This window comes from Sinohyriopsis cumingii, chromosome 6 (genome assembly GCF_028554795.1).
Source record: "Sinohyriopsis cumingii isolate HCF-2022 chromosome 6, ASM2855479v2, whole genome shotgun sequence".
NCBI lineage: Eukaryota > Metazoa > Mollusca > Bivalvia > Unionida > Unionidae > Sinohyriopsis > Sinohyriopsis cumingii.
Window position 1 is genome coordinate 113,819,389 of NC_142966.1, and position 24,127 is coordinate 113,843,515.

Sequence of the window (24,127 nt, forward strand, 5' to 3'; positions counted from 1 at the left end):
CAACGTAGTGCAAATAGTTGATGGTTTCTTTTTTGCGGAGATATTTCCTGCGTATAAATAGTCTGGTTCCCTGATTCGTATGCTCCTTATGTTGAACTTGGTACAGCGGAGTACAAATGCAGGGAGGATACGAAGCAAGGAAACATAATAGCGTATAAAATTAGTGTTCTTTAAATTGTTGCGCTCCTTATTCTATTCGTGCAGCCTGGTTCCAGGTCGCTTTGTAATGATATGTACAAAGTTGGTAAAGGGGACCGATCAGTATCACACACATACTTGTTTCTCCATTCTGGTTATCTCTACTATTTACATAACAAGGATTGACTTTGAAGATGGCGATCTACAGTTTCGTATTTTGTATGGTTTAGAATTTTAAACAAAAAGAATTTCTCCGGGTTTCCTCACTGGTTACACTGGCTGTTTAAGAAAAGACAGTGTTTCTCGCAGATATTGTTTTCATAATCTTTAATTCCTTTATTTTGGTGTATGATTGATGGGTGTAACATGGGTTATAGAGTATACATATTGGCCTTACTCCAAAACACTGCTAGCTCAATGTGGTCATTTTCACTTCCTAAACTTCAGAGGTAAATCGAAGAGAAAAAAAAAAGAGCTGACAAATTTATTTTTTTTTACATTTGATGTATTTGGTAATTCCTTGCACTTTTAGAAGCTGGTATTGTCTAGTCCGGCAAAATTCATTTTTTCGTGTTTGATTAGCTGCTATACATAGAGTACTTTAGACTAATTCAGGCTGTTTTTTTGTTTTTTTTAGTACAAGGGAGCAGTCATTTTAGTCAGCACTTTAGACTAATTCAGGCTGCTTTTTTTAGGACAAGGGAGCATTCATTTTAGTCAGCATTGTGCTTAGACAATGTACACTTTCCACAAGTGCAATATCCAAAGGTATGTAAGCCACATTACATCAAAGTAGCATAGAAGTATGCCAACATTCTCTCCACTGTACATGTTTCAAATACAAACCACTTCACCTTACACATGTCACTCCCGTCAGAGTACTTAATAACTGGTGAGCGCCCCCTAAGTTATGAAATGCGTTGAATTAATACAAATAGCCGAGATAGTTCAAATAGATTGCGGTTTCTTTTTGTCGAGAAATGTCTTGCAGTAAAAATACGATTTTACTGTAAAGGACACTGCTTACGTTATTCGATGCGTATTATCGTATCGAAGAAAAAAGCAGAGGTTATTTCGATTGATTCAAGGTCAATCCTATGGGTTATCTAGGCATGTCTGTGTGAAATAGCCGAGTTGGTCCGAATGGGCTATACAATTACATGATCGGGCAAACTTAAGAGAACGTGTAAGTTTCCAGTGGTAATAACTGCTATACACAATATATTCTTTTTCTGATATATTTCGCACTTTAAATAAGCTGGAAGTTAGTATCTCACAGTGGAAGAAGTAATATAGCTCCAGGAAGGTGAGAAATCTAAATACAGACGATGGGTACACACATTATTGGCCGCATGCGGCATGGTTGCCTGCTTTTAGGGTCAGTTATATGTTTGTTCTATATTTTAAGGCTGATATACGCCTCCCCCCCCCCCCATAATACGTATCAGGGTTGACGTTATACGTTGAAGGACTGAGATGTCGACCCTCATCATACATATCATAGTCGATGTCTTCCATTGTATACTGGTATAGTACAAGTCACATAGGTCATGTATGCGCATCACAGGCACTTGATTCTTGGGTAAACTAATGTGTACACACACCATATAACATGCATCACAGGCACTTGATTCTGGGTTGTACTGGTTCACACCTTTAGGTTCATTTCATCCAAAAATGTATACGTACTTTAACAATGATTTTGCTGCATGTACTTCTAAGGGCGTCTAAATAATGACCTTCCAAAGGAATATGGATGTATACGAATCCAAACGAAGTGATTAATTGCCACTTAAAGGTATATAGAATCAAATTCTAAAAATGACACCCATTATTGACATAGTCTGTGCTGAATGCCTACATGACTCGTGTGACTTGTACTGTAGGAGTCGGTTATAATGTATAGTGACCAAAAGGTAACCTTCACCGAATGTCATACCTCGTCAAACATTTCCCTTTTTTGATGCTGTCTTGTTGTCTGACATTTTTGTCAAGCTGGCTACTGATGACTACAAACTTGTACTTATTTTATGCTTATCAGAGTTTACATAATTACGGTTTATTGATCCAGTACTATTATTAATCCCTTGTTTAATTTGTCAGAAACTGTAGGAGTGGAGTTTTGTTTAGCCATCACCCAGCAAGTGGTTTGAGGCATCTGCCTCGGATGCAGGAGGTCACATGTTCAAACTCCATCAGAGTCATACCAAAGACAGGAAAATATGGAATTAGCAACTTGTTTTTATTAGTTGTTCTAGGCAGTGCTTTTTTTTTTCTACACCTGATAAGTTTGTTATGATTTTGTGTGTTTGTGTTTAATTTGGATTTTTATTGTAGCTTTAACAATTTTTCAGTCATATTGATATGATGTCTATAGTATGGCACTTTATAGTGATGTCTAAAACTGGGGCATCATGTAGCATTACATTATCTTGACACCAGGCCGATCAGTCCAAACACTAACCACTTAATGTTAAGCAGCATGCGAGGCAGCTGTTAGTATATTTTTATAATTCTTTGGTGTGACTCGGCCAGGGTTCAAACCTCAACCTCCTGCATCTGAGGTGGATGCTCCAACCACTTGGCTACTGGAGTGGTCTCTTCATCATTTTGAAGGTATTGGTGAGTCATTGCAAAAATGCTTTTCTTTTTTTTATATACATATTTTAACTTGTATTAGAAAAAATGTAATTAGAAGATTTGAGCCTTTCTGAAAGGTTAATGCGTTTTGTTTTCCACTAGTTTCAGGGTCATTATTGTGTTAGATGACTAAAATGTATACTAATTAACAGCAGGGATTTAATTTAATATTTACCCATGTACAAAATTGAACACTACAGTTTCTGATATCCCAAAATTATGTTGTTCTTCAACTGGACAGTGTGAAAGTGGTTTGTTTGAGTTAACAGCTACCACATGAACATGCAAATCTGTCATTAGATGGATCGTCCGATGTTTTTAGGTCTGTAAATAGTGTATATGTCTAAGATTTTCTCATAAAATGTATGTATGACATCAACAAAAACAGGCAGAGGTTGAAGGCAATTGGTTAGTAATGGGAATCAGTCAGAATTTCATAATCAATGATTGGTTCCACTTAACCAGCTGATAATCGATTATAATCAGTTACTATGAGCAAATTTTAATTTTTGTTTGTTACACAGTTATATCTTTGCTCAAGAGTTCAAAATGTTAGCAAATGTACAGGAGTAATCTCTTTTAATGATATGTATACTTTAACTTTATAAAAAATATTACATTTTGTCTTTTCTGTTGTGTTATTTTTGTTCTACAACTTTGTTAAATGAAAGCAACTTTTATGGCTGATCAGTAGCTGAAGTACTGTTGCAGTTTCCCGAAAATCCTTTCATATGTGATGTGTTCATTATTTAAAGTATAGAATACACGGTTTTCTTGTTTGTACTTATTTACAAATACAATACTTCAAAGCATTTTACATTTAAACTGAAACAGATCATCAAATTGTGCCTAAATTTATTAACTCTTATTAACTCTACAAATAAACAGCTAAATCATGTAATCATGACTATATGTTCCTAATTATGAAAGTTTACACCTATGGAATATGGTATGGTTTTATATTTGTAAGTTGTGAAGGGAATAAATAATTCAGATCAACTTTAATGGATTGGAAGCCCTATTTAGCTTTCCATTTAAACAGGAGTTTTACTAACCATTGTGTTTTGCATGCAACTAAAAGAAGTAACCTCCCTTTATATGCAATCAATTTTGGAGTTAACAATTGATTATCTTTTTGGTTTGCTCAAGCAACTGATGATCGATTATAATCTATATTCGTTATAACACTAGAACCGGTTATAGCCAGAATTGCACAACATTGTTATTACATTACACATACGGATAATTTATTGATAATTCTGATTAAAGTTTCTTTAAACTACAATATATACCTTTAAAGAGCCTAGAGTCTATGATTTGTAACATTTTAATTTCAAAGGAACACTTTCTCAAGTTTGCAAACCATTGCAGTTTCGTAGTCTCTGTAGATTCTATGAAAGCATCCAAGATGCATCTCTAGTGATTAAATGTATGTCATGTTCCATTATCAATTTTTTTGTTATATAAACACATGTAACAGTAGGAAACAATATCACAACAATCCTGTGGCTATTTTATTAAAACTCTCATATATTTAGGAAAGACATGTCTTACCAACTGATTAATGGGTAAATGATGTACAGCAAATGAAACAGTCACATGTTGAGTGAGGTGAAGGATGAACATTATGATATCTGGTACATTATGATATCTGGTACATTATGACATCTGGTACATTATGATATCTGGTACATTATGATATCTGGTATATGTATTCATGACTTACATTGCTTTTCATTTACATAATGATTATTTAACTAAAAATAGAAACAAAAAAGCCCAGAGACCCTGATACCAAATTGAAAACTATAACAAAGTAACAGAGATTTTAAATGGCACTTGAAACAGTATGAAAAATGTAAATTTTTCTTATGTCTTTTTATAGCAAGCAGTTATCATATTTTATTTTATGTTACACCATGAAAAGCAGCATGAAAAGTGTAAATGTTTCTTATGTCTTATCATAACAAGCAGTTATCATATTTTATTTTAAGTTAGGCCATGAATTACTGGATTTTCTGCACGAAATACTCTTGATAAATGATTGGAGTGGAAAATATCCTTTTTCACTGGCCGTCAGTAGACATGGATAACATTATAACCATGAAATTCGAAGTTATATTTAGGTGCTTACGTTGTTGTGGGGTTTAACACCATTTTTCAGCACAGCACACGATAGGCTATGCATGGCAGCCAGTATTAATGGTGGAGGAAGAACCCAGGAAAACCCTGGGAAGAACCACCGACCCACGAGAAGCTACTGGCAAGCTTTCTCACATACCCACATTGGCCGGATCCTAGACTCGAACCCATGCAGACAGAAGTTAGATGGCAGTGATCCGTAACGGAGAGCGCTTTGGACCACTCAGCCACTTGGGGCCCCCAGGTGCTTACATAGTAGAGAGGTAAATATGGGCACCTTGAAGGCTACTAGGGATCAAATTCAACAAGGGCAATGTTTTGCTTTTGTTCTTAATGTGTTGTTTTACTTTGAATTGGGAACTGTTTATATTTTCTTGTGAATAATCCCAAAACGTAGCGAAACAAAAATGGTGAACTGCTGACATTTCGCAGGATCTTGTAAGAAATTTGCTACTTCAATCTGTTAAACAGTCCTTCTTGCTAGCCAATATGTTTGAGCATAAAACGAAAAGAAAATTTGCTTGCTTCAAGTGAAGAATGCTTATATTTCATCTGGTGGGTGAAGACCTTTTTTTTCACTCGTAGCTTCAGCACTGAAGAAAATCTTGAGTTTTTAACCCATTTGATGGATATTATCCAATATTTTTTCATTTCAAGCAAATGTCCTCTATATCTGTTCTTTTTCCACAACGTAATCTGCACATGGCACAGCTAATGTGTGTAACCAATATCATTATATTCCTTTTTAAGATGTACCAGTGGCAAAGAATGTGAAATTGCATAGTTTCATTGTCAGTAGTTTGAGTGTTTTATTATTTCAAGGAAAACAATTTCACATAAGATCCAGGGAAAAAATGAATTTGACAATTATAAGAAAATAAATTTTAAGTACAATGAATCATGATACAAGTTTTTTTTAACCAAATATTGCTACAAGTTTACTACTTCCTAAAAATAAAAAAGACATACTTGATTCACAAAAATGACTTATTTTATAAGACTTTTTATTTAAACTCCTGAATTTGACCTGTCCAGGATTTGTAATATTAAAACCATTGCAGAAACCCAGTTGAACTTGATAATTGTTCCAAACATTTGTTTGATAATGGTTGTCACTTCAGTTGTAAAAAATGTGTATCAACAATCAGTTTAGTTAATTGCAGTCAAACTTCTTTGTATGGTTACCTGGCCTTAATAACAGTTCTAATTTTTCCCCTGCCAATTTCTTGTGTAAAAGTTGTATGTATGATGGTCACCTGCTTTTTTTTTTTTTGGCAGCCTTGTGTTCCCGAGCCAGATAATAATTTATCACTATTCTGTTGACAGTGACCTTTCTATGTAAGCAGATTAAAATATTGCTTCATAAGGAAGACACTGATTAGATAAAGGCATATCCTGTGAATTGATGTGCAAGTAATTTTGGAGTGATTCATTTGCATGGTGGCTGTGAATTGATGTGCAAGTAATTTTGGAGTGATTCATTTGCATGGTGGCTGTGAATTGATGTGCAAGTAATTTTGGAGTGATTCATTTGCATGGTGGCTGTGAATTGATGTGCAAGTAATTTTGGAGTGATTCATTTGCATGGTGGCTGTGAATTGATGTGCAAGTAATTTTGGAGTGATTCATTTGCATGGTGGCTGTGAATTGATGTGCAAGTAATTTTGGAGTGATTCATTTGCATGGTGGCTGTGAATTGATGTGCAAGTAATTTTGGAGTGATTCATTTGCATGGTGGCTGTGAATTGATGTGCAAGTAATTTTGGAGTGATTCATTTGCATGGTGGCTGTGAATTGATGTGCAAGTAATTTTGGAGTGATTCATTTGCATGGTGGCTGTGAATTGATGTACAAGTAATTTTGGAGTGATTCATTTGCATGGTGGCTGTGAATTGATGTGCAAGTAATTTTGGAGTGATTCATTTGCATGGTGGCTGTGAATTGATGTGCAAGTAATTTTGGAGTGATTCATTTGCATGGTGGCTGTGAATTGATGTGCAAGTAATTTTGGAGTGATTCATTTGCATGGTGGCTGTGAATTGATGTGCAAGTAATTTTGGAGTGATTCATTTGCATGGTGGCTGTGAATTGATGTGCAAGTAATTTTGGAGTGATTCATTTGCATGGTGGCTGTGAATTGATGTGCAAGTAATTTTGGAGTGATTCATTTGCATGGTGGCTGTGAATTGATGTGCAAGTAATTTTGGAGTGATTCATTTGCATGGTGGCTGTGAATTGATGTACAAGTAATTTTGGAGTGATTCATTTGCATGGTGGCTGTGAATTGATGTGCAAGTAATTTTGGAGTGATTCATTTGCATGATGGCTGTGAATTGATGTGCAAGTAATTTTGGAGTGATTCATTTGCATGGTGGCTGTGAATTGATGTGCAAGTAATTTTGGAGTGATTCATTTGCATGATGGCTGAATTGATGTGCAAGTAATTTTGGAGTGATTCATTTGAATGGTGGCTGTGAATTGATGTGCAAGTAATTTTGGAGTGATTCATTTGCATGGTGGCTGTGAATTGATGTGCAAGTAATTTTGGAGTGATTCATTTGAATGGTGGCTGTGAATTGATGTGCAAGTAATTTTGGAGTGATTCATTTGAATGGTGGCTGTGAATTGATGTGCAAGTAATTTTGGAGTGATTCATTTGCATGGTGGCTGTGAATTGATGTGCAAGTAATTTTGGAGTGATTCATTTGCATGGTGGCTGTGAATTGATGTGCAAGTAATTTTGGAGTGATTCATTTGCATGATGGCTGAATTGATGTGCAAGTAATTTTGGAGTGATTCATTTGCATGGTGGCTGTGAATTAATGTGCAAGTAATTTTGGAGTGATTCATTTGCTTGATGGCTGTGAATTGATGTGCAAGTATTTTTGGAGTGATTCATTTGCATGGTGGCTGTGAGTTGATGTGCAAATATTTCTGGAGTGATTCATTTGCATGATGGTGGGAAAATTAGCTGACTTGTTGCATCAGAAACATGAATTTTGCACCAGTATGACAGAGTTTAATATCATTGTCTGTTTTATTTGTGTGTGAACAAAATCAATCTCAGTTGAATTTATGAAAACAGTTAATATTTGATAAGAGATACAAGCTATATACTTTTTAGAAGGTCAGGGGTTGTTTTGCATTTCATGGAAGGCAAAGGTTCAGTTCATGCTTTCATGCTTTAAACTTCTCATCACTTATTTATCACAGGCCTTTCACACACTTGTTTGATTTTTGATATTGCTTGAGGCCTAATTATACAGGTTCGACAAACAAAGAGTCAGTCCTCTGTTTCTCAGTCACATTTAAGCTGTCAGTTAGTAGTGAAATAAGTGTTTTCTCTTGGTGCTCAAATCGGTGATTTTTAGCACTATCGGCCATAGACTAGAACAGCTTATGGGTTGGCCTGTTGTTTGTTGTTGTAACTTGTCTCCCTAACTGCTTGGAGGATTGTTATGAAACATTATACACATTCATCCTATTGTCCAATTGGACCTAAATGAAAATGGCGTTGCTTTGACAATCAATATGGCCACCACCTTGACCATCTTCAGTTGTCTAATTGGAGCTAAATGAAAATGTTGTTGCTTGGACAGTCAGTCTGGCTACCACCATGACCATCGTGAAAAGTGTGTTATTGCTACTTCTGAATGGAAGATAACAACAGAGAAATCACTTAAACTTTAAGTTAAAGATTGCTAATGATGTCTTGTTTGTCCTAAGTGAAAATGGTGCCATCTGATTCCCAACATCGCTTTCATGGCGACCACCTTGTAAACAGAAACGGTGCCAATCTGGCATCCAATATATAGAAGATCTTGTTGTTGTTACTCCAGTTAGATGTATGATTATATCAGCATGGAGTTTTCACCAAACAATATTTTATGATGGTTTAGTTAATTCCAAATGAAAACAGTGCTGTTCAAAATGAGCACCATGTCCACCATCTTGAAAATCATATTGCTGCCACTTCCCCTGAAATGAGGGTCATATCCACATGTCGGTTTTGACCAAAAGAATTGATGTCTAGTTGCTAATCTGACCTCCAGTATAGCTGCCACTGGCTAACTTGAAAAAATGTGAAAAACTTATTTCTCAAAATATTACAGATGGTTTCAACACTCGGCAATTAGAAAGAAGAAATGGTCTCCTCTTGAATTCCTGGAAATTCTTTTTGAAATTTGTCAGACCATTTGAGGGGCTTTTTTTTTTTTAAAGTCAGTGATGATTTAATTTATAGGATGAATTAAAGTAAGAAGGATATGGTTGTCTTGTGTGGAACGTAACTTTGGTACCAGCAGAGAACAACATAACATATTTCATGACAATGTTGAGTAGTGTCCAGTGCTAAATCTGTTGATATCTAATATTAAATACTAATAATAATAATAATAAAAGTAATGGTGAAACTGCATATAGAGGATAACTTGTACAAAGACTAGTTTGGCCTTTTCCCATGGATATATGCTGTTGACAGGTTTGACTGTGCTTTGCCTGTTCAATGTAAAACATTTTCTTTGTCTAGAATAGTGGCATTATAGGATGATTAGTATGTGACATGGTGTTTATTTATGCCATGAGGCTGATTAGGATGTGACATGGTGTTTTTTTATGCCATTTTAGGATGATTAGTTTGTGACATGGTGTTCATTTATGTCATGTGGCTGATTAGGATGTGACATGGTGTTTTTTTATGCCATTTTAGGATGATTAGTTTGTGACATGGTGTTCATTTATGTCATGTGGCTGATTAGGATGTGACATGGTGTTTTTTAATGCCATGAGGCTGATTAGTTTTTGACATGGTATTTATTTATGCCATTTTAGGCTGATTAGTTTGTGACATGGTGTTTTTTATGCCATTTTAGGCTGATTAGTTTGTGACATGGTGTTTGTTATGCCATGGTACTCTTATTCATTGTAATATCAAATCAGGGCTGTGTGTGTGTCTAGGACAATAAACCCATTTCCAACCTGCCTTCAGGAGAGGGTTTGCTGTTGACAGGTTTGGGACCATTAACCTAACTGATTTTGGCTGGTATTCTTTCATATTGGTAATCCCATCAGGTCTGTGCATGTCTAGGACAAGGCCTAGGAGATTTGGGCTGGTACTGTTTCATATGGTCATCATATACCAAATTTTTACACCCCCCTCCGAAAAAAAGTTAAAAGACCCTCTTCACCACAATAAAAGAAACAAAAGATCTCTCCCCAAAATACTAAGAAATTATCTTCACCCCACCCCTTATGCTTTGGAAGAATTTTCATCCAAGATGCATTATACCTACCAGCATATGACATGTCATGTATAAACATGATTTTAGACTCCAAAGCTCCACCCCAAGACAGCTGTGTTTAAAAAGATGATTTTCAGTGAGCTAAATAAGAGAGAGATAGACTTTTCATGACACTGTGATATATGCTTTAAACCTGTATAAACAATAAAGAGTCGTACATTCAGTTGATTCTCATGGAGGTGATTAAAAGGTAAGCATGTCAGAGATAAAGAACCAGTCACACATAATGCTTTTTTGGCAATAACCAGACTCGTGTTCAGATTTCTTTGTGGAGAGCCCATTTATTAGGCTAATTTGAAATGTAAAGTACCAGTACATCAAAGTTTGTGGCTAGGTAAATCAATGAGACACACATTGAAGAGACAGAAATAATTATTCTTCATTTTCATGAATAATAATGCTTATGTCTTTATGATTACTGATGAGTTAGGCATCAGTGGCAGCTTTTGTTTGAAGTTAAAATTTGCTACATTCAGTAGAGTATTTTATAGTTGGTATAGTGTAGTAGCGTGATTCATTTTTATAGTTGGTATAGTGTAGTAGCGTGATTCATTTTTGTAGTTGGTATAGTGTGGTAGCGTGATTCATTTTTATAGTTGGTATAGTTTGGTAGCATGATTCATTTTTATAGTTGGTATATTGTGGTAGTGTGATTCATTTTTATAGTTAGTATAGTGTGGTAGCGCGATTCATTTTTATAGTTGGTACAGTGTGGTAGCATGACTCATTTTTATAGTTGGTATAGTGTGGTAGCGTGATTCATTTTTATAGTTTGTATAGTGTGGTAGTATGATTCATTTTTATAGTTGGTTTTGTGTGGTAGTATGATTCATTTTTATAGTTGGTACAGTGTAGTAGCGTGATTCATTTTTATAGTTGGTATAGTGTGGTAGCGTGATTCATTTTTATAGTTGGTACAGTGTAGTAGCGTGATTCATTTTTATAGTTGGTATAGTGTGGTAGCGTGATTCATTTTTATAGTTTGTATAGTGTGGTAGTATGATTCATTTTTATAGTTAGTATAGTGTGGTAGCGTGATTCATTTTTATAGTTGGTACAGTGTGGTAGCATGACTCATTTTTATAGTTGGTTTTGTGTGGTAGTGTGATTCATTTTTATAGTTGGTACAGTGTAGTAGCGTGATTCATTTTTATAGTTGGTATAGTGTGGTAGCGTGATTCATTTTTATAGTTGGTACAGTGTAGTAGCGTGATTCATTTTTATAGTTGGTATAGTGTGGTAGCGTGATTCATTTTTATAGTTGGTACAGTGTAGTAGCGTGATTCATTTTTATAGTTGGTATAGTGTGGTAGCGTGATTCATTTTTATAGTTGGTACAGTGTAGTAGCGTGATTCATTTTTATAGTTGGTATAGTGTGGTAGCGTGATTCATTTTTATAGTTTGTATAGTGTGGTAGTATGATTCATTTTTGTAGTTAGTATAGTGTGGTAGTGTGATTCATTTTTATAGTTGGTACAGTGTGGTAGCATGACTCATTTTTATAGTTGGTACAGTGTGGTAGCATGACTCATTTTTATAGTTGGTTTTGTGTGGTAGTGTGATTCATTTTATAGTTGGTATAGTGTGGTAGCGTAATTCATTTTATAGTTGGTATAGTGTGGTAGCGTGATTCATTTTTATAGTTGGTACAGTGTAGTAGCGTGATTCATTTTTATAGTTGGTATAGTGTGGTAGCGTGATTCATTTTTATAGTTTGTATAGTGTGGTAGTATGATTCATTTTTATAGTTAGTATAGTGTGGTAGCGTGATTCATTTTTATAGTTGGTACAGTGTGGTAGCATGACTCATTTTTATAGTTGGTACAGTGTGGTAGCATGACTCATTTTTATAGTTGGTACAGTGTGGTAGCATGACTCATTTTTATAGTTGGTACAGTGTGGTAGTGTGATTCATTTTATAGTTGGTATAGTGTGGTAGCGTGATTCATTTTATAGTTGGTATAGTGTGGTAGCATGATTCATTTTTATAGTTGGTACAGTGTGGTAGCATGACTCATTTTTATAGTTGGTTTTGTGTGGTAGTATGATTCATTTTTATAGTTGGTACAGTGTAGTAGCGTGATTCATTTTTATAGTTGGTATAGTGTGGTAGCGTGATTCATTTTTATAGTTGGTACAGTGTAGTAGCGTGATTCATTTTTATAGTTGGTATAGTGTGGTAGCGTGATTCATTTTTATAGTTTGTATAGTGTGGTAGTATGATTCATTTTTATAGTTAGTATAGTGTGGTAGCGTGATTCATTTTTATAGTTGGTACAGTGTGGTAGCATGACTCATTTTTATAGTTGGTTTTGTGTGGTAGTGTGATTCATTTTTATAGTTGGTACAGTGTAGTAGCGTGATTCATTTTTATAGTTGGTATAGTGTGGTAGCGTGATTCATTTTTATAGTTGGTACAGTGTAGTAGCGTGATTCATTTTTATAGTTGGTATAGTGTGGTAGCGTGATTCATTTTTATAGTTGGTACAGTGTAGTAGCGTGATTCATTTTTATAGTTGGTATAGTGTGGTAGCGTGATTCATTTTTATAGTTGGTACAGTGTAGTAGCGTGATTCATTTTTATAGTTGGTATAGTGTGGTAGCGTGATTCATTTTTATAGTTTGTATAGTGTGGTAGTATGATTCATTTTTGTAGTTAGTATAGTGTGGTAGCGTGATTCATTTTTATAGTTGGTACAGTGTGGTAGCATGACTCATTTTTATAGTTGGTACAGTGTGGTAGCATGACTCATTTTTATAGTTGGTTTTGTGTGGTAGTGTGATTCATTTTATAGTTGGTATAGTGTGGTAGCGTGATTCATTTTATAGTTGGTATAGTGTGGTAGCGTGATTCATTTTTATAGTTGGTACAGTGTAGTAGCGTGATTCATTTTTATAGTTGGTATAGTGTGGTAGCGTGATTCATTTTTATAGTTTGTATAGTGTGGTAGTATGATTCATTTTTATAGTTAGTATAGTGTGGTAGCGTGATTCATTTTTATAGTTGGTACAGTGTGGTAGCATGACTCATTTTTATAGTTGGTACAGTGTGGTAGCATGACTCATTTTTATAGTTGGTACAGTGTGGTAGCATGACTCATTTTTATAGTTGGTACAGTGTGGTAGTGTGATTCATTTTATAGTTGGTATAGTGTGGTAGCGTGATTCATTTTATAGTTGGTATAGTGTGGTAGCGTGATTCATTTTTATAGTTGGTAGAGTGTGGTAGCATGACTCATTTTTATAGTTGGTATAGTGTGGTAGCGTGATTCATTTTTATAGTTTGTATAGTGTGGTAGTATGATTCATTTTTATAGTTGGTTTTGTGTGGTAGTGTGATTCATTTTATAGTTGGTATAGTGTGGTAGCTTGATTCATTTTTAACAGCAAGCTCTTACAATGCAATGGCAATTAAAAAAATGACAAGACGTTGACAGAGTGAGCAAAGCCCTGAAAAACTAATGTGATTGTTGTCACACTACTAAGTATATTATTGTGTTCACATGTGGAATTAGCTTGCTGTACTGTCCACAAGCACGATTTCATTACCGATAATAACAAAGGTATGTGTTCTCAGGCTTATATTGACCAGTTGTGAAAAGTTTCATTTGCTGACTCAGCAAAAAATCTACAGAACAGTTGGTTTTGATGTTTATATCATTGTTGATACACATTCAGTACATAGGATGGTGATGGTTTTAAACGAAGTATTTGCAAGTTGTGCAACAGCCAACAAAACAGCAGAAATTTGATGACAATAGGAGAGTGCAATTGCAAATATGATCTGGAAAAGAGATAAGAAATTACCAGAAATGCTGAGAAAATGAACACACATGGCTTAAGTATGTCCTGGGATAGGCTATTATTATTAAGAGAGTAATACATTATTATGCTAAGCACGGGCCTAAGGAGAATTACGCAAGACATGCTGAGAAAAGGAACACACGTGGCTTTATTATGACTCTGGATAGGTTGTGATTTTGTGTATTTTCTGCACTGAATATTCTGAGAGATATCAAAGTGCTTGGGGTCCTTTATTCAGTGATGGTTGTAGACATTTTCATAAATCATCTCTGGAATCACACAGTGCAAGCTCCATACATGTAATCAAATGGCAGATGGATGCATGAAGTCGGAGCAGAAAGTTGGTTCCTTAGTAGGGGAACAGACTGACCTGAACTTTCAACTTTTCATAAGATGTGTTTGTGAAATACAGTTATTATATTGAATTAATGTTATTAATTAATGTTGACTTAGAACTGGCTTCTGTTTGATTTTAGCAGGATCAGTGAAATTTAGGCAGGAGAAGTAAAAGTTTTATTTTGCTTATCCCTTGGATTAGTTATGAAAAATTCCAAATTCTGAGTTCTGTAATTTGTTCATTGAATGTTTGACTCTTTCTCTCGACGGTACCCGATGCAGAAAGGTCATTTTCAGTGCTGAAAAAAATTCAGCAAGATCTTCAGGAAAGGCTGAGACAGTAGTTTTCAGTCTGTTAGGGATGACCATTTAATTTTCAGACAGGTGGTGGTGGGATGGACTTTTTTAAAAAAAAATCCAACTCCATATACTGTATATGGAAAAAATATTCTTGCTTCTATTTATAGAAAATAAAGAATTTACATGTTTTATATTAATTAAATTAATTGAATTTTATCGTGAGGTAGAAATAAATATCTTTGCTCAGACAAGAATTCCCAGTTCTCCAACCCCACCCATAAATTTAAATGATTGGTCCCATATGAATGCAAAGATGAAGTCAAGTTCAAAAATGTTCAGTGTTGGGGGAATGGGGCTTGGAATTTCTCCTGAAAACAAATTTCCAGCCTTAGTTTTGCTTGAAAAATACTGCAAAAGTTATGATTGTATTCAACTGTTCAATGGATTTTAAAGACAAAAATTTGGTGTATTGTTAGCTGCACTGGTCATGGCCAGAAGAGTGTTTGGGATGGTCTGTTGTCTGTCATCCATCCATTGTCTGTTGTTCATCTTTTCATTATCACAAGTTCTTGCTGTTCCACTTAAACTACAGCTTACAACCGTGTGTATGTGATAAAGATAAATGAGCTCTGCTGATCAAACCTAGGGGAAGATACAAGCCACTAGTGGACAGCAGGCAAAACTGTGTGATAACTGTAAATTATGGCGTTGTTGTTGTTGTTGTTGTTGTTCTAGGGTTTAATGCCATTTTTCAGCACAAGATAGGCCATATATGGCGGCCAGTATAACTGGTGGAGGAAGAACCCTGGAAAACCCAGGAAAGAACCACCGACCCACAAGAAGCTACTGGCAGGCTTTCCCACGTACCCACGCTAGCCGAGCCTAAATTATGGCATACTTCAGTGATACATTTTCTGGGCAACTCTTCTTATAAACGCTGAAAAGTGGAGTTATTTTCTTTACACAGCTTAGCACCACATCTAAGTTCATCTCTTGGAATTGATAAATTTTCATATACTGCTATGGAGAAAATTGCCTTGCGTGACATGTTTGACAAGAAAACTGAGTTGCATTGTTCTTGATTCATTATGGCCTCACTGAAGAAAAAAATTAACAGAAAGGTGGTGAATGTATTTGGTTGCTGTAGATTTGTTGCTAGGGGTATAGTAACTAAACGATGGTAAATTTTGTAAAACATAGTAATTCTTAACACATCAGCACTCCTGTGTTCCAAAGACATCTGGCTTAGATCTTCAATCAGTTGTTTAACATTGTTGTAGGAGTGAGTATTTGCTCTGTATTGATCCATCTCAATTTAATGCATTTTGTGTTGTATATAAGGGCTCCTGGCAGTAGAAGTGTACTCAGAGGCTGTACCATTATGTTTTGCACTTGTAGAGACTGTCATTATAGTGGTTGAAGCTATCAGTATCTTATAGAATCTGGTCATGTGGTTTATATTTTTGTGTAATGGTCTACAAATGTGTAATACTTGGTACATACCTGGGTAAAATTCCATATCCCATGCCTTTGCTCATAACTGTAATTTATCTAGATCTGTTTGGAGTTAGGCACATCCCTTGGAATTACAATTGGTCATAGATCAAAAAGTCTTGACTTGAGATAGTACATTTTCAGGCAGGTCAGTTATGAAGAGAATTGGGTCTACGACAGAACCATGTAGATCCGCAGATGTTGCAGTTATCTATTTGGATGGTATCTAATCAGTTGCATACTTTGAATTTAACTAATTTAGAGGTTTTGATTCATTTTATGGTATTGCTTTGTACACCATGTTAGTGGGGTTTGAAAAGAACTTGCCGGTGGCCTAATTTGTCAGATGGCCATATTGAAATCAAGAAGGATAAGGTCTGCTTGGATACATGTATGTGTCTTTATTAGTATGTAATACCAAATATTTCCTTTGCAATGCAATTTTACTGCAATATACAGCTCAAAACTGCTATAACAGTGGGATGCCTCGTTTGAAATAAATGACCCTAAAATCAACTGAACTTGTAAGGTTTACTATCCCCCCACCCCAATATATAATAACTATTTGCAGACCACTCAGAACTACCAGCTATAATTCAGCACTCCCTGAAATAATAAAATTGTGTGGGGGGATCAAAAATCTGTTCCAGCAGTGTTTTATAGGTTCATCTTAGTAGACATTATTTTGGGGTCATATTATTGGTGACCTCTTCGGATCTTATAATGTGCTTAGATGTTTTAGGGTTGGTACATTTTGAGAGTTTGAAAACTTTTGGTGTTTCTTGAGTAAATGTTGTTGATTTTCCTCGTGCATATTAGATAGGCAATTCTAGCTACTGCAGAACAAATGGCAACCACACTTTGGGACCAACCAATTTAATGTTTTTTGTGGTGGTGCCGGGGAGCTAGGATATTTTTTTCAATTAATGGATATAATAGAGGTTTTTCAGGTATAAACCAGTGTAAGAATATTTTTTTTCTCAAGATATTTGAAACCACCACCCCCTCACCCCGAAAATGAACTGGTCTGTGCTTTATCTCAGACATCTATAATTTTCAGGTATTTTCCTGGGTTTCATGATAACTATAACCACCCTATGATCTTAATCCTGTCTGAACTGTTCAACAAAAAGCATGCTGTGGCACCTCAGTTTAGTGATAACTATCTTTCTCATGATGTTTGTTCGGACATAAAACACAACAACTATGCTGTATATTGGTTCTAATGAGCATCTGATCTGTGTAATTACAGACATCTTGTGTGAGGGTAGGCATATTGTGAGAGGAGAGGCAAGTCGGGTGAGGACAGGCATCTTGGGTGAAGAGACTTGTTATATATTGGACCTTCATATACAGAAGAGCTGGAAAAAACCCAATGTTGTCTTCTTGTCCACAACTGAATTTTTCACTGAATTCCTCTGAAATCTGGATTTTCTCTTCATGTTTTATGCAAAATTCAGATTCTGAGTATTGAACAAGATATTTTACTTGCCCAGTAAAATATTAAGTTTTGTACCAATTTATAGAATATTTAATTTTTCCCGCCTGAAAATAGCTTGTTGCAAATAAAGATTGACTAATGTCATGGTGATTTTTGATTTAATATGGAAATATTGCCCCCAAAATTGACTTAATAAATTGAAAAAGAATTGTGTAATTTTTGTAATTACACTACTTACACCATTTGTATTGGTAATAACAATCTAACAACAATGCATTCTTCTCAAAGATTGCTACATATAACTGAATATAATCCATTGCTTCTTTGATGGAAAATTCTGCACATCCTCAAAGTCTTAAAATGATGAAATTTCACTGTTTCGAATGCTAAACATTGGTATCATGTTAATCTTGTTTTTCTTTCAAGGATTCTAATGAAAAAAGAAATTTAGAAACGGTAGAGTACCAGAATGAATTTGGGATCCGATTCCTTCTCATCAAGCACTGGAGCGGGTAAGGGTGATGCAGAGTTGCGGGCCTTCTTACAGAAGGAGTCACAAGCGGCACAGATAAATGCAATGATAGGTAAACTGAATGATGTTTGCTGGGATACCTGTGTTGATAAACCACGGGAGAAGATGGACTCGCGTACGGAGTCTTGTATTTCAAACTGTGTAGGGAGATTCATAGACACATCGGTTTTCATCATTACCAAATTCCAGCAGAAGGCAGCATCAGCAGCTGGAAGAGGGAGCTACTGAAAAACCCCAAGGGAACAATGTACAGATAGACAGTCATGTTTACCCTGGGAAGAATTCAACCATCAATTATGTAAATAAATACAGTAATATCTTGAATAAATAGTAACCTGATATATTTGAAAACATTCCAGAAATCAAGTGTTTTGGTCAGATGCGTTTACTTTATACCAAGGTAAACTATAAGAGATGCTATTTCAATAGTTAGACAGAATTAAATCCCTGAATCGGTAGTGGATGTGGCAAAAAGTGTGACAACAACAGAAGATAGTTATTATTACTCACATTGAGCGATGTCAGCTGTTACTGCTTCCTATCGAAGTGTATGGGTGAAATGATATATTGATGCATCATTTTTTTGGTTACGATGCACATCAATACTATAGTTGGAGAATCTATTCAGAACAATATTTATCTTTTAAAAAAAAGGTTACTTTTAATCTTAAATAGTCATGAGTAATAATTAGTCTTTTACTGCATCATTTGTTTTGTGTGTCACTATATTGCATAGGTTGTGTATCACAATACCTATTTGGTATGTAGCATAGATGTTTTTGTTTTACCCCATATTGATGTCCTTAAGACAGTCAGCTATTTTTTGTATTGGTTTGTCTTGGAGATTTGCTAACCAGGAAAGAATATTACTTGTTTTCTGTAGGAAGTAGTATTAAAAAGTAAACAGAAAATACCAAGTTGATTGAGTTCATTCTCTTGTCTTTTGCATAGAATGACCAGACAGGTGTGATTCACCTCATTCTGGAAAGGTTACTTGGAAAAAAATTCAAGCCATTTGATTCAAATGCTACAAAACCTACCTGTCTGACTATATATTTTGTGAGAAAAGTTGTGTGTTGAAGATTCCATGTGTCACTGGGCTATTGAGGTCACTATTGATACAATTTCTGTGTGTCACAGAGCCAGGACTCTCGACAAAATTTAAAAACTGAAGTCATCTGACCCTTGAAACCAAAATTGAAATCAGAAGTCCTTTGAATCTTGATTTCAAAGTTAGGATTGTTCCCTATGCATGGAGCAAACTGATGCTTAACATTTCTTAAAACTTTAATAGATTTCATCTCCTCAGAATTGTTACTAACTTTCTATCTCTTTGGATTCTGAGGGTTGGAATGATCATCAGTGGCAGATCGTTTCTGAGACTGAGACAAAAGAAAATATGCTTCAGTTGTCCAGTGTCTGGATTTTTTTAAGGATGCTGTCTTCATTTCAGCAGTACTCCAATGAATGAAATGGGGCTGGATTTGATGTCCAGCATCACCTTCATGGCAGCCAACATTGGTATCTTAGTATCGTTACTCCTGAAAGAATGGTTGTATTAAAATGAGGTTTTAAATAAAAAATTGGATGATGTCCAATTGGTCTCAAGTAAATTAGTGGTCATCAGACATCAATATTACCATCATGTTGGAATTCTTGAAAATCTAGTTACCTTTGCTTCTTCTGAATGGACAACCATAGTGACAGAAGATTTTCACTAAAGACTTTTCTGATATATACTGGGTCCTAAATGAAAATGATGCTGAAGTTACATCCAGAATTGATACCTTAGTAGAATAATGGCAATTGTGTTATTGCCAGTTCTTGTTATCAACTATAGACATACTTCCATGGGGTTTTCACTAAAAGACTTCTTATCATGTCTATTTTATTCTATGGTCGCCAACTTTCATCAATATTCCACTTCAAGGAATGGCCTTATTGACATATGGTTTTCACGGAAACACTTCTTATTGGACATTAAGCTGGTTCTAAATGAAAATGATGCCAGTGTGACCTCCCTAAATGTGAAAAAGCATGGAATTCCTACTTTTTTGTAGAACTTAGTTACATTTTTGTAAACACTTTTTTCTTTTAAAATATAGTTGTTCTGTATTAAAATGAGGGCTGCCTTGATGGCCGATTCAGAAATTTTTCTGATGCTACTTCTCCATATTGGATGGTAGAATTACACGGGGTTTTCACTACAGCAATATATAACCAGTTCTAACTGAAAATGGTGCTCATCTGACCACCAGCATGGCACCATAGTCACCTCAGAAATCGTTATCACTACTCTTGTATGAATGGTGGCATTGATATGGGTTTTATACTAAACATTTTATAATATTTAATTTATGAATGAAAATTAAGCAGATCTGATGACAATCATATCCTCACTTTTGTCAAAGACATTTGAAAATCAGACTTAATTGACCTTGTGGTCATGTTAAAAGCTATTGCTTATTTTGACCTTTGGGTCAAGTTTGAAGGTAATTTCTTTCATTTTTATACGTAACTTAGCTTATGAACAGTGACTTTTACATATACATGTAGATTTTTGCCACATTTTCTACTTGTTTGTTTTCCAGTAACCAATTTTGGTAACATTCTGACATTGATTTGAAAGTTGGCTACCTTGAATTAGTCTTTTAGGTGTACTGGATTGTAAGGATGATAACACAAACAAGTATGGATAGATTTTTATCATTTATCTTACTTTGTTGATATCTATTGAATACATGAATATTGCTTCAGTAACTTGTATTTCCAAAAATATTTACTCGTAGATTTTGTTACCAAATTTGTCTGTTTGAGTTTTTCAGGATAGAGCTGGTTTCAATTCTTAACAGTTAAAAAGATGATATAATCTTATCTAGCATTCCTGGGAATTTTTTCTGGTCAGTAGAACATAAATCCCTTCAAGGGCCTCTTGTGTCATTAGAGTCATTGCCATTCTGACTTTCACCTGAATACAGTGTATCTTTCCAGGAAGCAAACCTTGTTATGGTAACTAATCTTTTAGCTCTACTGGTCATAGATGAGATGAACTGAAGGGATGTAAGGAATGGTCTGTTGTTCAATGTCTGTACATTAGCACAAGTTTGTTACTGCTAAAGTACTTGCCATGAAACTTTACACACTTTTATTCCATTATCTAGTTGATCCTAAATGAAAGTATTGCTGCTTGGACATCCAATATGGTTGCCAAAATAGCCATCTTGAAAATCTTGTTATCACTACAACTTAGTGAAAAGGTTTGTTGATGTGGCATTTTCAGTGGATGATTTTTATCATATCTAGTTGGTCCTTAAATAAAATGGTGCATATTGGATGGCAAAAATATTGGATGTCAGATTGGCACAATTATCTATGTACAAGACATCTCTCATTGAAAACCCAATGCTGATATGACCAACCATTCAGGAGGAATAGTGATAACATGACTTTTATGATGGTCCTAGTTGTGGACACATTGGATGTGCAAGCTGCATCATTTTATATAGGACCAAAAAAAAAGTCTACATAACAATCATTTTGTTCAGTTGGAGGAAGAGCAATATTAAATTTTCAAGATGGTGGCTGTATTGGACATGTTGATATAACCATCCATTCAGGAGGAGTAGCAATAACAAGACTAAAATTTGCCAATATGACTGAAATATTAGAGATCAGATTGGCTCCTTTTTCATTTAGGATCAACTAGACATGATGTGTCTTCTTGTGGAATCACCATGTTCATATGACCATCCATGCAGGAGGAGAAACAATAGCAAAACATTCAAAATGGCCACTGTGGCTGACATATTAGAAATCAGATTCACACCAGTTTATTTAGAACTAATTATACATCGTAAAGAAATCATTAGATGAAAATTCCTTGTTGATATGAGAAGCCATTCAGGAGGAGTCGGGATAACAAAATTGTCAAGATTGGTCATATTGTAAATCTTCTGGCTGCTACTTCTACATGGCTAGTCATATGGAAATTGTGCTTTTTCATCAAAAGACATCGTTTGATGTCTAGTTGGTCTTAAATGGAAATGGTTCCAATCTGATATCCACTATGGCCACCATCTTGACATTCTGTTTCTTCCTGTTCAAATTAGAAGGTCATATCAACTTCAAAAGACTTCTTGTGATGTCTTGTTGGTCCAAAATGATGTCTTTTGGTCCTAAATGATGTCTTTTGGTCCAAAATGATGTCTTTTGGTCCTATCTACCTCAGAGTCAGCTTCTCTTGCAGTGATTGAGCACAAGGGGTTTTCAGCAAAGGGCTTGTGAAATCTAGATGGTCATGGGAAAAAATGGTGCTTATATTAAATTCAAAATGGCTACTATGAGGACCTTGTTGAAAATCTTGCTATAGCTGCCCCACCTGAATTAATGGTCAAATTAGCGTAGGGTTTCCACTAAAGGACTTCATGATTTCTAGTTAGTATTAAATGAAAATGATGCTGATCTTACATCTAATGTGGCTGCTGTAGTGGTTGTTTTAAAAATATTATATTGCTCAAAAACATCAAAGATGGTTTCAACACTTGATACTTAAAAAGAAATATAGGTCTTGGATTACTTTGAAAACTTATTGGTCAGTAGAATGCCATTTTATTTCCAATCCTTCTGTCATAATGCCAGAGTATATTGGAGTCCTTGTTGCCACAGTTTCTTTCCTAGATCCATCTCATCCATCATCCTGTTTAGATTCACCCAGAATGTGCGTTCTTGGCTAGATTCTCAGTTTTTCTTTGGAGTTTGGTAGGCAGAGTTACCTCTTGGCCAGGAATGGTTTCATTAACTTGGCCTGTTCCACTAATTTTAGTAGACCTATGACTAGCATGACAGGGTGTGATGATGTCACTGTGGTAGGTGTAGGGTGGGGTGCTTCCAATATTTATTGAAATTATTATAAAAGTCCCTGGTACAAACCGCTACCTTGCTAGGCGCTCAGCATTAAGAGGTTGGTGTTACGACTGGTCGGCCTGGTGTCAGGATAATGTGACTGGGTGGGATATCATGCTACATGTCTGCTGCATGATGCTCCTGTACAGACATTATTTTAAGCTGGTACTTTGTAGACATCATATCGATATGACTGGAAAATTGTTAAAACTACGTTCAAAATCCTAATCACACACATAGAAGTCCCATCCAGGCTCGATTTTGGTAGGAAGTTAAATTAGTGAAAGATAGATGTAAAGCTCCAAGCCCCCAGTCAGCAATGCCGATGGTTAAATGATTGAATATACAAATGAAGTGAAATTCAATAACAAGAATTTATTGACAATTCAATAATCAAATGATTAAAATTTCTTCTTCCACTCGACCCTATGATAGCCTAATCCATCATTTAGTGTGAGATAGTCTTCCACCTGTCCTTGTATTTCTAATTATTTGTGTGTTCTTTTATTCTTTTCCCACAATTCCTTCTCCTCTAACTATGACTTTCTCCAAATTCGTTCTCGTCCTCAACTTCTCTATATTCCTTCTTTTCCACTTTCTCCTCATCGACTCCTTTTCCTCCTCCTCCTCGACTCTATACCAACTAGACTTGTCGACTCCGACTGCTCTACTAGTCTTACTTACGTTTCCCCACTTAGAGACTTGTGACTCAATCGAACACGAAGTTATGTCCCCTAAAGGCTTCTTTAGAATCTTCTCTCAAAGTTTAACCGCCATATTACAAGTGGCTGTCTCGGAGTAACCCTATATTGCTCATCAATCTTCCTAGGCGAGACTAAATTTTTGCTTGCTAGTTAGAAGTTATAATTTGGATCGAAATTGTTATTACACTCTTCGTCTCAATACCGATTGGATGTCTCTTTGATTTGATCGAATCAAACATAGCGGACATTGTCCTTCTTGCTGCCTATCCATGTGGGGACGGATTTAGAACATGCCCCGTTTCCCCCTCACAGTTCCTCTGATCTAGGACAAAGCTGTAACACCCAGGTAGGAAGTCGCTCGTTCTAAAACCTTTGCCAAGTCAAGATGCCGGA

The 24,127-nt window shown here is 35.5% G+C and overlaps 1 long non-coding RNA gene across 1 annotated transcript; it reads left to right on the forward strand.

Moving 5' to 3' along the window:
* Positions 1-1,040: 1,040 nt before the first annotated feature.
* LOC149797753 (uncharacterized) lies at positions 1,041-19,050 on the forward strand. Its single transcript, XR_016421875.1, has 2 exons — positions 1,041-1,444; positions 18,023-19,050. It is a non-coding gene; the product is annotated as an uncharacterized LOC149797753 (long non-coding RNA).
* The last annotated feature ends 5,077 nt before the right edge of the window (positions 19,051-24,127 follow it).